Genomic DNA, 19259 nt, shown 5'->3' with positions numbered 1-19259 from the left:
GTGGTCTTCAAGCAGAGTTGCATATATAGTTAACCAATAACTGCTCAGACAGAATTAGTAGTATTTTTCTTGAGTAATACGTGTCAGAATCTAACTTTAGGCGCTAGGTTATGGTTAGTTAAAGCCTGGTATCTGCCAGTCCAGTAGTTCTTTTTTTAGAATGTGCCATATTATTTTTTTTAACTGCAAAGACCAGTTCAGTCTTTAACTGCAGCTCTTACATAGTTTCTCACATGAGCACTCATCTTGACTTCAGCTCTTAGTCCATGTGGGAGAGCACTTAGAAACCACAGTAATCCTTCTGATTTTAACATTACAAAGGATATACAAGAAGTCTCATAGTCATTTTGAGCATTTGTTCATACGAATAGTCTTGTTGATGTTAGCAAGCCTATTCATGAGCTGGCTGCTTGCCACAGTGATTGAAGTTTCTCTATTCTTACTTACAATGTTAACAGAAAGAGAATCTGTTACTGAGAGAATGCAAAATTTGTCACTTTCCCTATGCTTGTGTCCTGTTTGTGATATTGAAATGAGTGGCAGTTTTCCCTAAAGGTTTTTCTGTTCTCATTGCTGTGCTCATTCACAATAAGTGACACCTTTTCTTAGAAATACGGGTACAAGTTCTAGCTTTTTAGCTCAAAAAGCAGTTTCCTAACTTACAGGAGCAATCCTGTGTTTGTAAGTAACAAATTCTTATGACAGATTATCTATAACCAGGACCATGAAGAGAAAGTGCTGGTTTGTTGTTTTTTTTTTTTTTTAATGAGATAGATACTTAGGATTGTTTCTTAATGAGAATTTACTCTGTTTTCATTCCTGTTCCTTTAATGATGTGATACTCAATTGCACCTTTATTAATGAACCAACTTGTTAAAAGGATTTTTTTCCTAAACAGGTGCAAAGTATAATGAGTTTTTTCTTTGTTCAGAGGTGTATTTTTTCTTTGAGAGTCTTTTGCACTTTAACACCATTTAAACTTACAGGTTCCTCCTGGTTCCCAGGAGGGAAGAATCACTTCACACACCTGACAACACCCTTGTTTCCTTTTGTGAGAGAATGGTGTCCTTAGGCGGTGTTCACGAGATGGTTTGTAGCTCTAGTCGTGGAAAAACCCTTTTTGACTGTTAATTTCAGGGGTAGGTGGAGAAGCACAGGCTGCCTTCTCTGAGTATTTAAGATTTTCCTCCTGTGCGCTTTGGTAAAACTTGTACTCTTTTAATTCTTGCTTCTTGAGCCCTTTTGGAGGACAATGTTTTGCTGTCGTAATTGCTGGAAGGTTGTCTAAAAATCATTAGGTGGGGGGAAGTTGGCAGGAACTGTTTCTTCTACTGGTATATGTGAGCTTATTCATTTGCAACATACACATCTGTGAGAGCTGGCCATTCAAAGTGGGCACGTACAGCTGCTGGTACAGACTCCGCAGATCCAGGGAGCTCAGTAATCGGTACGTCATGTATCTAACAGCCTAATTCTCCTGTAGGAGCAGAGTAAATCATATTCGTTTAATTCTGAATTTGGTGTCTGTAGATAGCTTGTGTCTGTAGTTAGCGGTGCAATGAGATTTAAATGTAGCGTGATTTATATTCTATTTTTTTTTTCTGGAGTGTTTCCCTCCCTTTCTCAATCATTTAGAGCAGTACGGTTGCTTTGTACCTCTCAAGTACAGACTGTATGGAAATAGTTATAAAGAAAAAGATACTTTACAGCTTTTTGTTGTAAATTCATTTCAATTTCCTTTCTTCCTCTTCAGAACCATTGAAGACCCATCCTTTTAAGCATTTCTGTACCTCTCCTGAATGCAGGTGTAACATTAAGTCAGCTAGAGGAAGATGCAGCATTTGCTTATTTACAGTAGCATTAGTTGTAGCCCTCCAGCTGTCTGGAAAATGTTCTCATTATGATTCAGCAAAACTTTTCCTGCGGGCCTTAGTTACCTAATATACCAACAGCACAAAACACTGCAGAAGGGCCAGGTCTCACTGCCTGGTTTAGATCCTGACTTGCCCTTCTTCAGCAGTCAGCACTGTTGCATACACCAGACTGTAGTCATGCTAAAAGCATTATAATAATGTTTATCCGTGTTTATTAGGAAAAAAAAATATTATATAAAAATACATTTTGATGTTTTCAGCTAATGTGTGTATATATTGACATGGAAGGAGACTGTTCACCTTGTTCCATGCTGCTTAAAGAAAGCACTTTACAATATGTACTTGTTAAACTAACAATACTTTACTCCTCTGACCACATGCTGTGACCACTAAGCAGGGAACTGATTCCTTTAGATTCCCAAGTACCCTAAGTTGGGCTGGTTTCAACAAGCTCTATTTCGTTTGCAGTTAGTCCACGTTTGTTTTTTAATTTACATCCTTTGACTCTAAGCTGTTGGTTGAACCACAGTCTTTAGACTTAGATGCATTTTTAACTGCTGGGCTTATGTGAATAGTCACATGCTGATATAGTTCATTTAAAACTAAATATTTCCATAGGTTCTCAAACATGAAGTATAAAGGGATTTGGATTTGAGTTGCTTTCCATACTTTCTGGCAAGAATATATATTAGTAAGAGGTGTCATCTTGGGGAGATCAATCTATATGTACACCCAATCCTTTGGAAATATGACATTTTTCAATCAAAGCTGCTTCTGGAAATAAAAATTCAGAAGTTTCTCCAGTGGGTTGTTACATCTGTAAAGTGTTTGTAAACAGTACGATATGTGTAAAGTGTTTGGAGCTATTTATTTTGGTGAATAAAGCTTGAAGTCTGTTAGAATGCACTAATACAGTGCACTCACAGGTGAAAAAAATCACAGTTGACTTCACATGGCATTCAGTAGGCAGCTGGTGGCACATCAGATGCCCGGTGTTTTTGTACCCGTTGATACTACATAGAGCAAAGTTTAGAATTTGAAACTAAATTGTAGATTTCAAACTGAGAGGAGTTTTGGTTTAGGATTTTAGCCCATTTTAAAGAAAATTGCCAGTGTGTTTTGAATTCTGAACTCTTCCTCTCCAACCTGGTGAAATTTAGAACTCGCATTTTACTTCTTATATTATTTTGCTAATAATCCTGCACTGATGATTCTGAATTTCGCTTTGCTGTTCTGATAAAGCTCTCTGCAAACATTTTGGCTTAGTGTGCTATGCTGTGACATGCAGGAATTAAATGATAGTGGCTGAGTAAAGAGATGTCCTTCCAGAGCAGAACCTGGGAGTAACAAAGCAGGAATGTCTCTTTTCCCTGAGTGTGTTTTCCCTGTAACTATCTTTTGAAGATACAGGAATCTCATCCTTTACTACCCTTCTCAGCTTTGCTGGAGTGGAATGTAGCAAACAAAAAGGGTAGATTCTGATCTCCAGAGCTGACTTAAGTGACAGCTGCCCTTGGATGACATATGAGCAGCTACAGGGCTGTACCGGAGGCCTGACACGTTAGAAATGACGTTACCTTGTCTTTGATTTTTATGAGCAAATATTATGGAGTAGGTAATCAGTCGGATTTACGAAGGCTGAACAAAAGGCAATATACAGCACCCAAATTCATAGCATACATTTTGTTAAGCATATGCAGGCTTTCATAATTCTTTTGTGAGTAGCAGCGTTAAGGCTAAAAAAGCAATTAAGGTGGAATTAGCTGCCTTGTAAAATATTATTCTGCCTTCTTAATAGCATCTATTATGTGATAATAAATCCCAACCATTACCAGCATGAAACAAGATTTCTCCAAGTTGGTTTGTGAAGAGACCCAATCCAGAATCATGTAAATCTAACAAATATAGTTACAATTCTGTGTTATGGGCTCACATTGAGAAGCCAAAGGATGAATGGAAATGAGAAATTGTCCTGAGTTTTCAAGAGAAGAAAGAACTTCATGCTTTTGAGATGAATCTAAACCACTTTCACCATATGGCTGATACACAGTTCTAAATGGAAATAGTTTCTATATTCTAAGATTAGAAAGTAGTGTCTACTATAGATACTGATTGAGAAAACATCTCTCAAGGTGGTTTTTATCGGATAGTGCAGATGATGATGGGATGGCTGGAATGCTCCAGTCCACTTGGATTATTCCTGTTCTGCTGCATGAATGGATCTGCAGGGCTTTCCTTTGTCATGTCATAAAGCCATAGATCTACTAAGGTTGAATCTTAAGCTTTCCATGCTGGTCCTCTCAGATTGTAACCACATCACTGTCCTGGGATGTAGGCCTTCTCCTACACATCCTTTGTCTTATCTACAGACTTACAGAACTAAAGTAGCTCGTTTTAATTCTTCAGAGGTGTTTTTAATTATATTTTAAAAATTTCTTTAAATATATTTTTCTTCCCCCCTGCCAGGAGCAGCTCTAGTGTTCAGAGCCAGGTTTTGTTCGTGTTCCAGCACTGCTCCTTTACTCCTGTGAAGCAATGGGGACAACTAGTGGGCAGCTGCCTGAATGGCAAGGAGATATTTCAAATAGGTTTTTCAGTGACTTTGTCCTAATTCAGATTTCAAAGTTCTGCTCTATATGGAATAGGAATACCCTGGGTGACATGAATCCTATCTGTCACATGCCCAGATCGTGGAAGCGGCAAGGCTAGTGAAGAGTCCTGGTTTAGAATTTTGGTTATGTTGCGGGGATTTTTGCCATGCTATTTAATTAACTGTTAACATTTCTTCTTTTGCAACCTGAAGTAATGCTGTTAGGGAATATGCTTCTGAAAGTTAACTTTTCTGAGTGATTTTCTGCGTAACAGGACGCTGAAAGGTCTAAAAGGTGCTGCAATATAGAGCTGAATTATTGAGCTGGCACAGGCAGGCGGGTGTGAGTACGTGGGGCTGGTCTGGTGTAATGCAGGATGGCATCTCATCAGAATGCTGGTATGTCACACCCACTTCACGGAGGTAGAAATGTCTTACGAGGTGACAACAGTGAAGAATGCAGAGCAGGACTGTAGTATTTGCATCTCATATTCCTTAAGGAGCAGCTCTGTTTCTAATGTATTTTCGTTGTTAATTGGTTTATATGCTTTTAAAAGAATGACATCAGCTTCCAGGATGGCACTGCTTAGTGCTCTGTTGTATAAAGAGAGAGCTGACCTGTCTGAGTAGGTAATAAGATACAGAAGTGAGGGAGAATAAACATTGAGATGATTCTTAGTGCCACTAGTTTGTTCAGTTACCTTGGGCTAACCAGATAGTGTGTATCTGGTAATCTGTAAAATAAAAGTAACACTCATGACCTCAAGTTATATGGCAGAATTTAATAAATGCCACAGAAGAGATCCTGTATGAGGAGCGCAAAAACATGAATTATTTCTTTCATCACTTGTGAAATGAATTAGCTAATATATCTTGATGTATGTTTAGCCTTTAGGATGGCTAAGGTAAATGACTGTGTCGTAAGAACATGGAAAACGTTGCTAGTTCTGAAAAGAATATCTCTTTTCCTAACTGTTGTTTTCAGAGTGCTCTGTGCTTTGAATTCTTAACACCTTGCAGTAAGGCGGATCTCCTTAGGCTGTGTGAGTCATGCGGCTTACGCAATGTGATTCAAAGTGCTGAAATTCTTGCAGCCTAACCTGATAATTCACTGCCAAACACAGGAAGAAACCAAAGGGCTCTGCTTAATAAGCTTTTCAGAAGAAAGAACAGATCCACAGTCCATACCTGGCCTCGCAGCAGATCTGATGCACAACAGGAGCTTTGCAGTCCCTGCCCAAAACCCTCAACACTGAGAAGCGAATGCTTGATATGAACTGAGTGGCCAGCTGAGTGAAATGTAATCTGCCATACCAGTACTCTGCTTTTTATGTGTTTGTGCATATATGTTTAACGCTCTTCTGCTGGTGGAAACTCGCATGTCTGCAGCTCTTTGAAATTTAGAAGAAAATGATGTTGTTTTTTCATGTGTGGCAAAACTAAACTAGGGCTGTTAAATCCTGCGTGGTGAAATGCTTTTATCTTAGATAATGGTTTTAAGATTTCTATGAACACAGGTCTCTAGATGCACAATCTGTTCTTTGCACTGTCGGTGCTATTAGGCAGTTAACTGCCAGCCACAGACTATGTGGTCTAATTCTTAACTACCATCAAGGATTCCCCCCACACACACACACCTTTAGCAGGGAAGATATCCCTGGATATGGCAGAATGACTCAGTATAGGTGACTGAGTAACCTACAGCTAAATTTCATAGAGCTGTATAGTCATATATGAATTACAAATAGTCACAGAAATAGCCCCTCACTAAAGTGATATTTTCCACTAGGTGGCACTTTCAATACATAGCACAGACAAAGCCTAGGCAACTGATTAAGTACCCCTATTAACTGCTATTCAAATTTGTAGTTAGTAATTGACCAAGCTAAAAAAGGATCAATGTAGTGCTGCCTGCAGCAAGTTTCACAGCTCCTTTAATACTAACATTGATTAAATCCCCAGCCCCAACTCAGTGTAAAAGAGAATTAGCTCAGAAATTATCCTCTCCAAATCCCTGCATCCAGCCTTCTCCTCTGCACCACCGATCCCCCCACCCCCAACAACCCAACTAATCTTTTATCTTCTCAGAAATTAAATATAATAGTGTTCTTTAAAAAACAGAACAACCCAACATGTTTTATTTTGTCAGATATAACCAAAATTAAATACTGTTACATTTCCCCACTGCTAATAAACAGGTAGGCATCAAACATTGTTGCTTTGCTCAACCCTTCTCCGTCACCAATTCACCAGGCTTCATTTCCATTGCTATTCCAGGCTCTACTCAGAATGGCACAGGAGGTTGGAATATGCACAAACAGGCAAATAAGGACTTGAGTGACACTGGAAGGGCAAAGAAATAAATGACTTGGAGAAAAATGAGTAGCAAAGGGAAAACTGCATAGAGACCCAGGTAGTGTTAGTTTATATATTTAGAGGGTGGTTGTTTGAATGTGCCTAATGTTTTATTTCTGGATTTGGAGCACTTTACAAAAATGGGCCTTCCTAATGCCCTTTCTATACATAAGACATGACCAAAAGTCACATGGTGTAGAATTCACTTACGCTAAAGCTCTGTTCTCCAACTCTTGTAGTTGTTAGTGCTGTTGGAACTGCCCAGGAGCTTCGGGAAAAAAACTGAAGGAAACACAAGAATTCTTGTTGGGTTTGTTTGGAGGTGAGTGAGTTGTAGTCTATTCAGGATGGAATATAGGCAAGACCTAGGAAGGAGAAGATCCCCAGGACAGTGACATGATGTTTGCTGCCCAAACTGAAAGCTATTGGGGAATGGATAGAAGCTTCGAAAAGGCTTTAGACATACATATCCTTAACAGAGTCATATTGTCTGATGGGCTCAGTGGTCATCACACGTCGGTTTACTACCAATAAATCCTCACTGCTATGGATCATGCTTATTATCCTAAATTTTGAATGTACAGCTGTTTGGTGAGTGCAGAAAGGATAAAAATACTGAACAGCAGCTGAGGAAACTTCGATTCAGTTTTCAGCTCAGATCATCAAGTTCAGTTTTGCTGCTGGCACATTGCATAATCTGATTTATGGCAGTACAAGAAATCTTGCACTGCTCGGGGATCTGATGATGAAATCCAGTTCTTCACTGTGAGTTGTAGTCACTGGGAGAACTGAACTGAACTGAATTGCGTCTCTTCTAGCAGTTCTTGTTATGGTCACAAGTACATTCTCAGCAGCTGAGATATGTAAGTGGTTTTGAGTATTAAGCTTGCACATAGTCTTCTAACTGAGTGCTTTATAGGGTTCAAAATTATTCAGTAAACTCAAAAAGAGCCTTTAAGCTATTTATGTTGACTGTGCCCTTTTGAAGGAAGCTACTCTAAGTAGTAGGCTTGCAATTAACATCATTAAAAATTCATTACGAACCAGATGAGATTATTAAAAATAAATCAAATACTTTTGGTTCACTTGTTCTGATTAGCTGAAAGTATTTCTGCAAATCCCAGTATAAACTCCTGAGTTGGAAACATTTGAGTTTGGTGTTAAAAGCAAAACTTCCAATGTCACCCTGAAAGCAGCTCTGAAGTGTCTGGTGTGGGAGGTTTGTAACTGTGCAGCTGTTGCTGCGAGTGCACAGCATCTGCAACGTGGAAGCCAAAGATGGGTTTAAAAATAGAAATGTGTGGGCACCGAATCTGCTTATTTGGGAAGGTACCGTATCTGTCATTGCCCAATGAGTGGCCTTTTTGACTGTAGCCTTGATATGCTAAAGAATCTGTAGCTGGGAGGCTGTTCCTCAGTAACTCAGATCTGTACCTTGGTTTGTGAGGGGAGTTGCACAACAACACAGATATTGTGGCAAAATTTTTCTAAAAGGGAAAATGCAAAGGTGCTCCGCTTTGCTTTTCTTCAAAAGGTGCTAAGTGGGAGTGGCTCCGATTTTTATGCAAGGACAAATGGTGCGTGCAATTCACTGCTGCAAGATATTATTCAGAACAAAGAGCTTAGAAGGATTTGGGTAAAGATGTGATAATTACATGAGTCATACGATGTTTAAAGAATCTGTCTTTGTGCTTCAAGGTACAAATTGTCAGGGGTAATTTTCTAGAACTGTCTAGTGTGTGATTATCTGAAGCTTTTTCTGAAGTATCTGAGCTTAGGTTCCGATTATTTGAAAGACAGTATGCTCGAGTATATGCATCTTTGCATTCGTTTTGCCTGACAATGCTTATTTCCACTATTACAACTGTATAATAGTATTTCATACAGTTTGCAGTGCCTTATATTCATGAAGATCAAAGTATTTTGCAGATATTTTCTATCTTTGTACTTCTAGCAGCTGGATTAGTATTTTTGCTCAAATCTCATCTGTTACACTGTGACTTCTATGGCTGCTAAACTGAGCATGAGATAGTTAAGGCGTAGACGATTATCTGCATAGATACTTCTATGAACTATTTATAAATCACTTGGCATAATTATATAGAGTAAGGGCATCTTGAGAATAAGGAGTCATGGCTAACTAACAATGTTTATTTGCATGTTTGCTGTGCTGAATATCCTGAGTATCTAGTTATTTATATAGCTACTGCTGGAGGAACACAGGATCACCTCACAACCATTAACTGGGTTAGCCTTGTAGTGCTACTTGTAGGTACAACAATAATATACATTTTCTATAGGTTGAGAAGTGAGATGGAGAGAATTCATCTGGCAAGAAGTCAACGGTACAGCAGGAACTTTAAGTACAACTGGAATATAGCTCTTAAAACACAACCCAGTGTCTTACCTACTGTGCTGTTCCTTCTTTGCTTTATACTTGTTAAATTGTCACTGGGCGTTTGACCTGATGTATAGGATGTGTTGAAGCAGTGAAAGTCTGATCATTATGTCAGTGGCAATGTCAGAACTTTTGCATTGTATCCTGACTTCATTTTGCAAATAATCCTTTTGAAGAGACACACACAGTCCTAGTATATGGATTCTGGAGAAATAACTAAAGAATACCATTTATATATATATATATATGTACACATACATATATTGAAGGACTCCTGGGATTGCACAAGTGATGAGTCTCCAAAAGATACAGGCAGTAAAATGAGAAGCAAATCTCAAGTGCTATAAATCTTCCTTTGGGCCTGTGGAGGGGAAGGCCGTTTTCTGTTCGGCTCACTGGGCTGAGCTTGAAAGTCGATGAGAGAGTCTCAGCTGGCATAATACACATGCAGAAATGCTAAATGAAGGTGAAAATTACATCAGCTTATTCTCTTCTTTCGATATCTATAGCTGTTGACTGACACCTGAGTTTAGGTTTTGAAAGATGCTGCTTGTGTATTAATGAGACAGCATTAAAATAACTTTGTAGTTGGTTCTTTCTTTTCTAGTGCGTCTGTCTGAAGTAATTATTCCCTGCCACACAGGGCTTTAGAATGAAATATTACAACTCAAATCAGGCAAGTTCTTGTTCCAAGTAAGGCAGAGACACCTTTCAATTTTGAGACCAGCACAACCGAACTGTTCCCATTGTGGCAGGAGATTAAAAGATAATGTGTGACTAACCGGTGCTTGATGTTGCCATGGCAGATGTTTCTCCATAGCTGTCACTCATACAGAGGAAATAGTCTCACAAATACAGAGTAAACAGGATTATTGTACCAACACCATTAGTTCTATGCAGACTTTAGGACTGAAAAAGTTATTGGATGTGCCTGGCTCTTAGTTCTCTGGTTCTCCTCAACTGAATCATCCCTGCATTGATCCATAAAGGGGTGGCATGAAAAATCTTGTTGTGCTTGGACAGGAAGGATACAGTAGTTTTTAAAATGGAGGTGATATTTAAAGGTGATTATCACCACACAGCATAGCTTTTCCGAAAACAAGCCTGAAGGCCACAATGAAGAGCTCTGAGCATCCCACTGATTTATTTTCCATGCATTCTTAGGTGCTTATTGTTCTTAGTTTTTGGTGGCAATGACAGAAAGAGGTGCAGGTAATTGCTGAATGGTTGCTGCATGAGTACATAGAACCTTTCCCACATTTTTGTAGTATAAAGCATTGGTACTCTGCCCACAAAGAATATGTGCTATCTTTGGAGACTAAAATAACCCCAATCCACAAAGGTAATGATTCCATTAAGATTTAGAGATGTAGAGAAATGCTCGAGAAGTGCTCTAAGTCCAAGGATCTCTGACTCCTTTATGGATATGTAAAGGCTGTTATTTGTCTCCAAAGTGTTAAATACATACTCTGTTGGATCCAAGAGCTTCCAAAGGGCTTTTGAATAAGCATTATAAGTCTAAATTGATACAAGTGTTGGCTTCATTTTTCTTATGGGCAAATAGGGTGCTGAGATTTGCCTATGGTCCCATTGTGATTCTGGAACAGAACCAGTCATTTTTCCAGGAGTTTTGACCCAGCTCTGTAGACTATCTCAGTGTATTCTTTCCTGTACCATTTGCTTTCTGCAGTTCTTCAGATTTACACAATTCTCACACATTCACCCATCTCCTGCTGAGTCATATCCTAGTTGTTCTTCTCTTTAGAAGTTCTCAGGACCCAGCTGGGAATATCTTCCAGTAGCCTTATTTTGCATGTCACAGAAAACTGGTATATTGTAGCTAGAATAGTTTGAGTTGTATGTATGTCAAAATGTCCTTCTTCTTGTAGCAGCACTCTGAATATTCGCAGCTAGTGCGGCTGGACTAGGGAGCTACATAGTGCATGTTTATGACTTCAGTAGCCTGCATGGATTGACCCTGTGCCATGGCTCATGCTTACAAAAATCGTTTTCCTTTCACATTATAAATAACCGTGGAATTTTGCTTTATATCTCAGAGCACAGATAATAAAGAATAGCATATTCTCATCCTTTGCAACCAATCTGTGTTTCCAGTTACTGTGAAGATTTTTGGGGGAAATCTGATTATCAAAAAGAAGAAGTTGTGTTTTGTTTGGTTGTTTTTTTCCCTTGTATGTGGATGGGAATTTCTTCTACATAAGCCCTTACACAAAGTGCTTAAAAAACACTAGGAACAAATGGATAACGATTCAGATGGTTTCTTTGATTTAAATGTCTTATTTTTTGGCTAAATTGAAAAAGCTCTTTCTTTAACATCAAGGGTTCTGTTTTACATTCTTAATTCGTATATTCTGATATACTGGGCAATCTTGAATTTTCAAGCTGCAAACCTAATGTGACTCCAGCAACAGAGTGAGATATTAAGGTGCAGTCTTTGCGATTATAATACATTGATTTAATTAAATAGTATTACTAGAAGCTTCAGTTCATAGAAATCTATAATAACACTGATTGTTTCAACAACAGTAATTTTTATCTTCTGTCTCTCCTTTTGCTATGTGAACATCACTTCCTAACTGTTATGTCCTGTCTCCTTTTTGACTTCAAGCTTTGGTAGTAGTAGAGATTGCCTCCTATTTTCTATGGGTTTACTTAGCACTTGGCGTTTATAGACTCCTAAGGCTGACCAGGAACTTGGGAAGCTGCTGTAAAGTCATTTCCATTCTGAAAAATGGAGATAAATTCTGATAGTTCAGTTCTGGTGATCTGAGCTGCGGCAGGTAAGGTATTAGCTGTGGTTGCCTTGTGAGGACCTGCTCTGTCCTATGGAAGGAGATTCCTGCCTTCCTTCCTTAGAGCTGCATTAGGATGCATTTCAGGGTGACCAGAGTGGTTCACTCCAAAGGAGCTTGGGATAAACTAACATCCGTAGTAAACAGTGTATAATCAGGGTACAAAATCACAGGGGGAAGCAGGAAACTGTAGTCAGTATCTGATGCTGTAGATGTACCCTTAAGGTTATACAAAAGGTTTCTACAGGGCTGGCAGATGCAACACAGCATCTGCAAAAGACCTGCATTCCTCTAGGATGGCAGCTGGAGGCTGAAGAGGGTGCCCCACAGTGTTGGAAATGGCAGCAGGGGCCAGTGTTCTTTGGGCGGCTGGGTCTCACTCAGAAAGACCTGAGCAAACCATCACTATTTCATTTTGACTGTCATTATTTCATCCACTGCCTGGCTCTGAAAGGCTAATGCTATTGAAATAAAAATGAAGGACCTTGTGTAGGAGGTGACTATACCGACGGATATCTGGAGCAAGCCACTGGTATCGAATGAAGGTTCAGACATTTTCTGATTTAGCAAAAGGGCCCTCTGCTCTGCTTCTGCTAAAGAGCAATGCAATAGAGTCTGGTCCATGAATGGGGCTCGTACATGTTCCTGTCCAAGTGTTTTACTCCAAGTTCACAATATTGAAAGCGGGTTTTATACAGAGTATGTAGGAACTTCCATGGAAAAATAACCATTTATAATAGTTTCTGTACTATTTATTCCTCAAGTAGTGCTCTGATTGTAACTCCCAAGTATTTTTCCTGCCATGTTTCCTTTTTTGACCAGGGCTATTTCTTTATTTCTCTTAAGGTACAGGAAGGAGTACTTGAGGTCCCAAGATCAGTATGTTCGTTCTTCTTTTCTCAAAGCCTTCCAACAGGATATCCCATTTTCAAAATAAATACAGCATTTTTGGTTTGGGAAACAGGAAGGGCAGGTCATGGAATGGATGGCAATAAAGATTGTTGCTGAGATTTCCAAACTTGGATCTCAAATTGTAGCAGAAGGTGTACAGAGCAAAAACATGAACCTTCCCTTTTAAAAAGTTTTTAAGGAAAAGAAGCCCTAGCAGGAAATGTTAGACGGAATCTGTTTTCAGTCTTTTGTCTATAGACATATCCACAAACAATGCCACTTGGAATAGAGACTGGCTTGTAAACATGAGCAGAATTCTTCTGTAAACTAGGTTTGCTATTAAGTCTGCTGATCAGTGCATGAATAAAAACTAAGGACTGTTTTTATCACACAGCAAGCAAGCGGCCCACGTATCTTGTTCCTACGTCTGTGGTGGTTTTGTTTCGTTTTCAGTTTTTGTTGTTGGTGGTTTTGTCCTACAGTCATGGTGCAAAGATTTAATGAGCCATCTGCTGAAATACAGTTTTGCTCTGTAAATCAACGGGGAAAAATAGCAGCCTCTTCCCCCAAAGAGCTATTTCTTAAATGTGTTCAAAGTGCCATCTTCTCATTTTAGTGACAAACTTATCCTTTTTTTTTTAACTCCTTTTAGATTCATAGAGCCAGAGAAGCAGCTCTTGAACCATCTATGCTCTTTAAAAATGAAACTGTTAAGCATTCTGTTACACAGACAAGTTATGTCTGCAGTCACACCTGTGAGAAACCTTGTTGGGATGATGTCTCCGGCTGACAGAGGCGGTGCTCAGGTGTTAATGCTGATTTTGTTTAACGACTTTTTAATAAAATCACTTTTCATAATACAGCAGCAATTTTAATATATAAAGCAATTGAAAATATCAGCCTTAGGTTAAACCCTTGTTTGATTATATGTATGTATACATTGGTAGGTGTTTTTCTATGACAGAATACTAGATGTGGTGTTACAGGGACATATTTTCAAAGTCATCTATGAGATTTTTACAAGTTCCTCAGTTGTCAAATGTGCCCGGTCTCATCAAATCAGAGAAAAAAGATGATATTTGATAGCTGTTAGCTGCTTTTCCATTAGCATAGATTTATTATGCTTAGGCTGTACCTGAAGACTGGGCTGGGAACATCCTTCTCTCATAGTCTGCATAGACATACATCTCAGTACAGCTGTATGGATTGTGATCGATCATCCATTGCATGCATTTGGGCGTTTTCTTGTCTTGCAGTAATGATAGTCTGTATTAGTAGCCTTATTTCTCAGGAATTTAGGATGAGGATATTGCTGCTTATCAGAGTGCCTCCATGTGCATTATCGTTTGAAATCCCGAACCCCATTGTGTGAACAAATCTTGCATGTAAAAACTTCTTAAAGTTGACCACAACTAGGATTTTCTCCTATCTCATCCAAAACGGTTAACTTTATAAAATCTGGGTTTAGATACTAACCTCTGAGCAGGGAAAAATTTAATGAAATATAGCAAGGTAAAGTGCAGAGTCTTGCATCTGGGTAGGAACAACCCCAGGTTCCAGTGTAAGTTGGGGAATGACCTGTTAGAGAGCAGTGTAGGGGAAAGGGACCTGGGGGTCCTGGGGACAGCAGGGTGAGCATGAGCCAGCACTGAGCCCTTGTGGCCAGGAAGGCCAATGGTACCTGGGGTGGGTTAGAAGGGGGTGGTCAGTAGGTCAGAGAGGTTCTCCTGCCCCTCTGCTCTGCCGTGGGGAGACCACACCTGGAATATTGTGTCCAGTTGTGGCCCCTCAGCTCCAGAAGGACAGGGAACTGCTGGAGAGAGTCCAGCGCAGCCACCAAGATGCTGAAGGGAGTGGAGCATCTCCCGTGTGAGGAAAGGCTGAGGGAGCTGGGGCTCTGGAGCTGGAGAAGAGGAGACTGAGGGGGAACTCATTCATGGGGATCAATATGGAAAGGGGGAGTGTCAGGAGGATGGAGCCAGGCTCTTCTCGGTGACAACCAATCATAGGACAAGGGGCAGTGGGTGCAAACTGGAACACAGGAGGTTCCACTTAAATATGAGAAGAAACTTGTTCCTGGTGAGGGTGGCAGAGCCTGGCCCAGGCTGCCCAGGGAGGTTGTGGAGTCTCCTTCTCTGCAGACATTCAAACCCGCCTGGACACCTTCCTGTGGAACCTCAGCTGGGTGTTCCTGCTCCATGGGGGGATTGCACTGGATGAGCTTTCCAGGTCCCTTCCAACCCCTGACATTCTGGGATTCTGTGATTCTGCTGAGTGATCCACCAGTACAAACCAACAGCAGAACAGGGTCTGGTATAGAGATATCTCTGGTGATTATCCTAGTTTGTTTATTGTTTTTACTTGTAGATAAATGTAGTTCTTAAAGTAGTTTTCAGGAAAAACTTGCTGGTTTTGTTTGGTGGTCCTAATACAACACAAGTCCAGTACAGTGAGGTCTTCCTTGCTCCAGGAATTGTTGGAAAGGAGACAATAAAGGTGCTTTGATAGATTTAGGTATTCCTGAGACTCATGAAGAACTGCAGCTTCTACTTCTGGATCGGTGTTATGAATATTGCTAATTACATTGCTAAAATTACTGTTGTAAACAAGAAAAGAGTTACATCTCTCTCTTGTTCATAACTGCTAACTGATTTATGAACAAATTAATTATAGGCGATGTAATTTGGTTTCAAGGCATGTCTAAGTGATATTCCAGATCCACTGAAAGCATTTGATTTTGCCTAATGAATAAGGGACAAGAAAAAAATGCTCCAGCTGGTGATCAATGCTGCTTTTTCAGCAAATGGTCCTGTTGCTATGAGACGACGGGGGTTCTCAGCTGGCTGCTGAGGCATCGTCTGATCCAAACCCAACAGAGCAGGTTTGATCGTGCCAGATGATGCAGCCTAAGTGAGTTTGAGTATTACAAGACTTGTTAGTATAGTGTTTCTTCTATGGGGATGTCACCAGAAATAGAAAGAACCAGACTTACCCATGATGTAGATTCACAAAGAATAACAGCAAATTAAAGACCGCCTTTCAAATGAGGAAATTATAGATGGGAGAGGATCCCTGAGGGTGCGCAGATCCTACACACATCGTGTATCAGGGAAGGGATCTGCAGATCTGTACACAGATGTAGTGAAACAACAAAGGGAGAGGCTTTTATTTAGAAATTATTCTATAAAATGTCAATATGCAATAGGAAGAGATAAAGGAGATGCTCTGTTTCCCTCCATTCATAGGCAATAGCCCAGAGAATACTGTAAGAGGTGTAGGAGTCTTTGAGCCCAGTGTACTCTTTGAATCTCCAGTTAACTGTAAATGCTTTGAAGATAATTATAAAACCAGCATATACGTCAAGGCGTGATGTCTTAAAATAAGGAAGAGGAGAATGTTTTGTAGTTTTGTTAGTGTCAACAGAACTAGAGCATTTCTTCCTGCTATTTCCAGCTCCAATTGAAGGTCTAGACCAGGAGTGTCAAACTCATTTTCACTGGAGCCACATCAGCCTCGTGGTTGCCTTCAATGGGCCAAATGTCATTTTAGGTCTGTATAAATGTCCTAAATGAGTTTGACACCCCTGGTCTAAACAAACACTGTTTTGTGATAATGTTTTGAGCTTGTAATATAGAATTGTAGAACTGTGTTGTCTGTATTCTAGAATCAGCGGGAGCTTCTTCATCTGCTTCTTTGGCCATGACTTTGTGTGCTGAAATAAAATGATGTTGTGTATAAATGTGATGAGATAGGTATTCTGCATAAACAGTTACTGGGTGGTAATCATGTCTAATGAAGATATTTTACAGTTTTGAAACACAACTGGAATGCCCAACTCGGGAAGTGGCTCCTTGTGTGTCTCTGGCTGTAGTCAAATTGGAATTCAAATACAGAAAAGCTTGACTGATTTAATGTAATCGTTTGATTATTTTCGGTCTATACATCTATAGAGTTTTTTCTTTCTTTCAGAGATGGTGTAAATAACAGCAAAGGAAAAAGCACGTTATTTCAAACCAGTCATAATTTGACAATAATTAGCAAGATCTTAAGTAAACTCTAATGCCCTTTTTGAAAAACCCGTTCCATTCTGTGTGATTAGAGGAGCTCAGCAGTAAGACAAAGGGACAACAGAATTGCTTTCCTCGCACATGTGCTATATCATAGAGGAGATGGGAGCTGGTTTTGCTTCCTTTGGTGATATTGTAAATAAACTAAGAGAATCAGAGGACCCTTGCAGGTCCCATATTGCAACACAGTATATACAAAATACAGCTTCTAGCTTGGAGCTTAGCAATCCTTAAAAGGTTTGTTGAGACAGCTACAGTCTGCATCGAGCTACCAGTAGCCTACTGAAAATGCACCTTAAAGAGTTAATTTTTTGTTATAATCTAAACTAGTGCTCAAAATAGTTCTGCCATACTGGCAAAAAAAAAAAAAATTGCTGTTATATTTTGAGTCAAGCTACATTTGTGTTGTGGTTGGGGTTTTTTTTGGGGGGTGTCACTATCCTGACAATTTGGTAGTTCGGAGAAATGAAGTGGAAGTCCAAGACCCAGAGATTCTTGCTGCAGCTCCCGTTGCTTTGCTGTTGAGACGTGGTCCTGATGTGTAGCACCACGTTATTGCTTTGCAGGAAGAGGATGGGCAGTAAGAAATGTGCACAAGGAGATCTGTACCTTGCCAGGGCAGGGGAGGTTGGTATCTGCATTGAGTCACAACATCTTCCAAGTCAGTAATGAGGGCTGGAGTTCAGAGCAGTGCTTGGGGAAGCCTGATTTAAAGGAGTGGGTAGCCATGTCCATGAAATGCAGCTGAGGGCTTGTGTTATCTGTAACGTTTCTTCAGTTGTATTTTCACATCGTGGGAATGGTCCTTTAAAAAACACAATCAGTCTGTTCCAGGCTTGGTCGGATTGCAGCTGAGCTGCTTTTCTCAGCTGAGTCGCCTCCATATCCACCCCCTCCTTTTGCTGCCACTCGAGGGCAACAAATCTCGTTGTTGCTGGAATTAGCCAGGCACTATACTACCTGCTGCCATGTGCTGTATGTTCATTATCTTTGCAGCCATGTTTTCACAAACGAGGGGGAGAAAGGGCTAGAGACCCCTTTCATGCTGTATTGCACTACATGGTGTCTCTGAGGAGTGGGGTTCCCTCCCCTGGCCTCAGCAGGTACCGTGTGTTGTACTTCACCGGCTGAAGAATGCACCAGAAAGCAACAGTGCAAGACCAGAGGGCCGCTTTCAACCCCATACTGGAACACAGCACAACCAAATTCCACAGCAGCATCAATTTAATGGAAAATGAAAGTGCTCCAGACCACCAGGCATCGCTGTGGCATCAGGTCCTTTGCAGTGTCACCTCTGTTACTACCCAGGTGGAAGTGACCGTCATGGGCAGTTTTATGGGGCTCTGCTCCCCTCGTGTGGAAGTCTGGTCTCCCATTCTTGTTGTTAAAAGAGTAGCCAGCGGGAATACTGCTGATCATCAGAGAGACAGATGTGGCAGCAATATTTACCTAACATCTGGAAGTTTTATGCTTGGATAACACCATGTCATTTTAATCCTCCTACTAGATCCTCCTTTGCTAGGAAATAAGGATACCCAAAGTTGTCCTGATAGGTAAATAAATGCAGCAGTATCTCCTGGTAGATTTGGGACTATGTCACTCTGTGTTGTGTTTACCAACTGTGTCTCCATAACCAAGTGGCCAAGGAGTGTGTTCATTTTTAAAGGAGATCTTGTGGCTGTGGTGTGATCACTTGCCTTGCAGGAGGAGTTTCTAGGCACTTGTTTATAGAGGAAATATATTAACCTAGCCTGGTTTTTATGTACTGAGTAGTTGTTTGCGCAATGTTACAGCAAGTCAGCATTTCTGATTTTCACATGGTCCTTGTCAATTAGGTTTTATTCCCATTTTTCAAGTAGTGGAAATTTAGGCACAGAACACTTAACCACCTCTTTCAGAATTTAGGAACTACAATCTTGCAGGCCTGCTCTGAGTCCAGCGGATTTCATGGCTTGGTTCCACGGCTAGATGGGAACAGTGCTAATTCTAGCTGAGGTTTCTTCGAAAGGAAGATATTAAGAGGTTGCCATTTCTTCCCTCTTTCATTTCACCTATATGGAAGGGATGTATCTTACCTGAAGGGGATTGCTATATAATCAAAATGCAGAGATCTTTGAGCAATTGCCATCATTATTCCAAAAACTTATTTCACTTTCTTATTGCAGATTGTTAAGGAATAATGTACAAACCATGTTGTGACCAGTGCGCCGTGCTCCCAACCCCTGGACTGAGCTCCGAAAAATAATAGCTAATCTGTATTATTATTGTCAT

The 19259-nt window shown here is 40.2% G+C and overlaps 1 long non-coding RNA gene across 1 annotated transcript in view; it reads left to right on the top strand.

Moving 5' to 3' along the window:
- LOC139828836 (uncharacterized) overlaps positions 1-19259 on the top strand; it is a 172335-nt gene that overhangs the window by 43001 nt on the left and 110075 nt on the right. The window lies entirely within an intron of this gene.

The sequence above is a fragment of the Patagioenas fasciata genome, chromosome 11, assembly GCF_037038585.1.
Source record: "Patagioenas fasciata isolate bPatFas1 chromosome 11, bPatFas1.hap1, whole genome shotgun sequence".
NCBI lineage: Eukaryota > Metazoa > Chordata > Aves > Columbiformes > Columbidae > Patagioenas > Patagioenas fasciata.
Note: the sequence above shows the minus strand (reverse complement) of the source record. Positions and strands in the feature narration are given on the sequence as shown.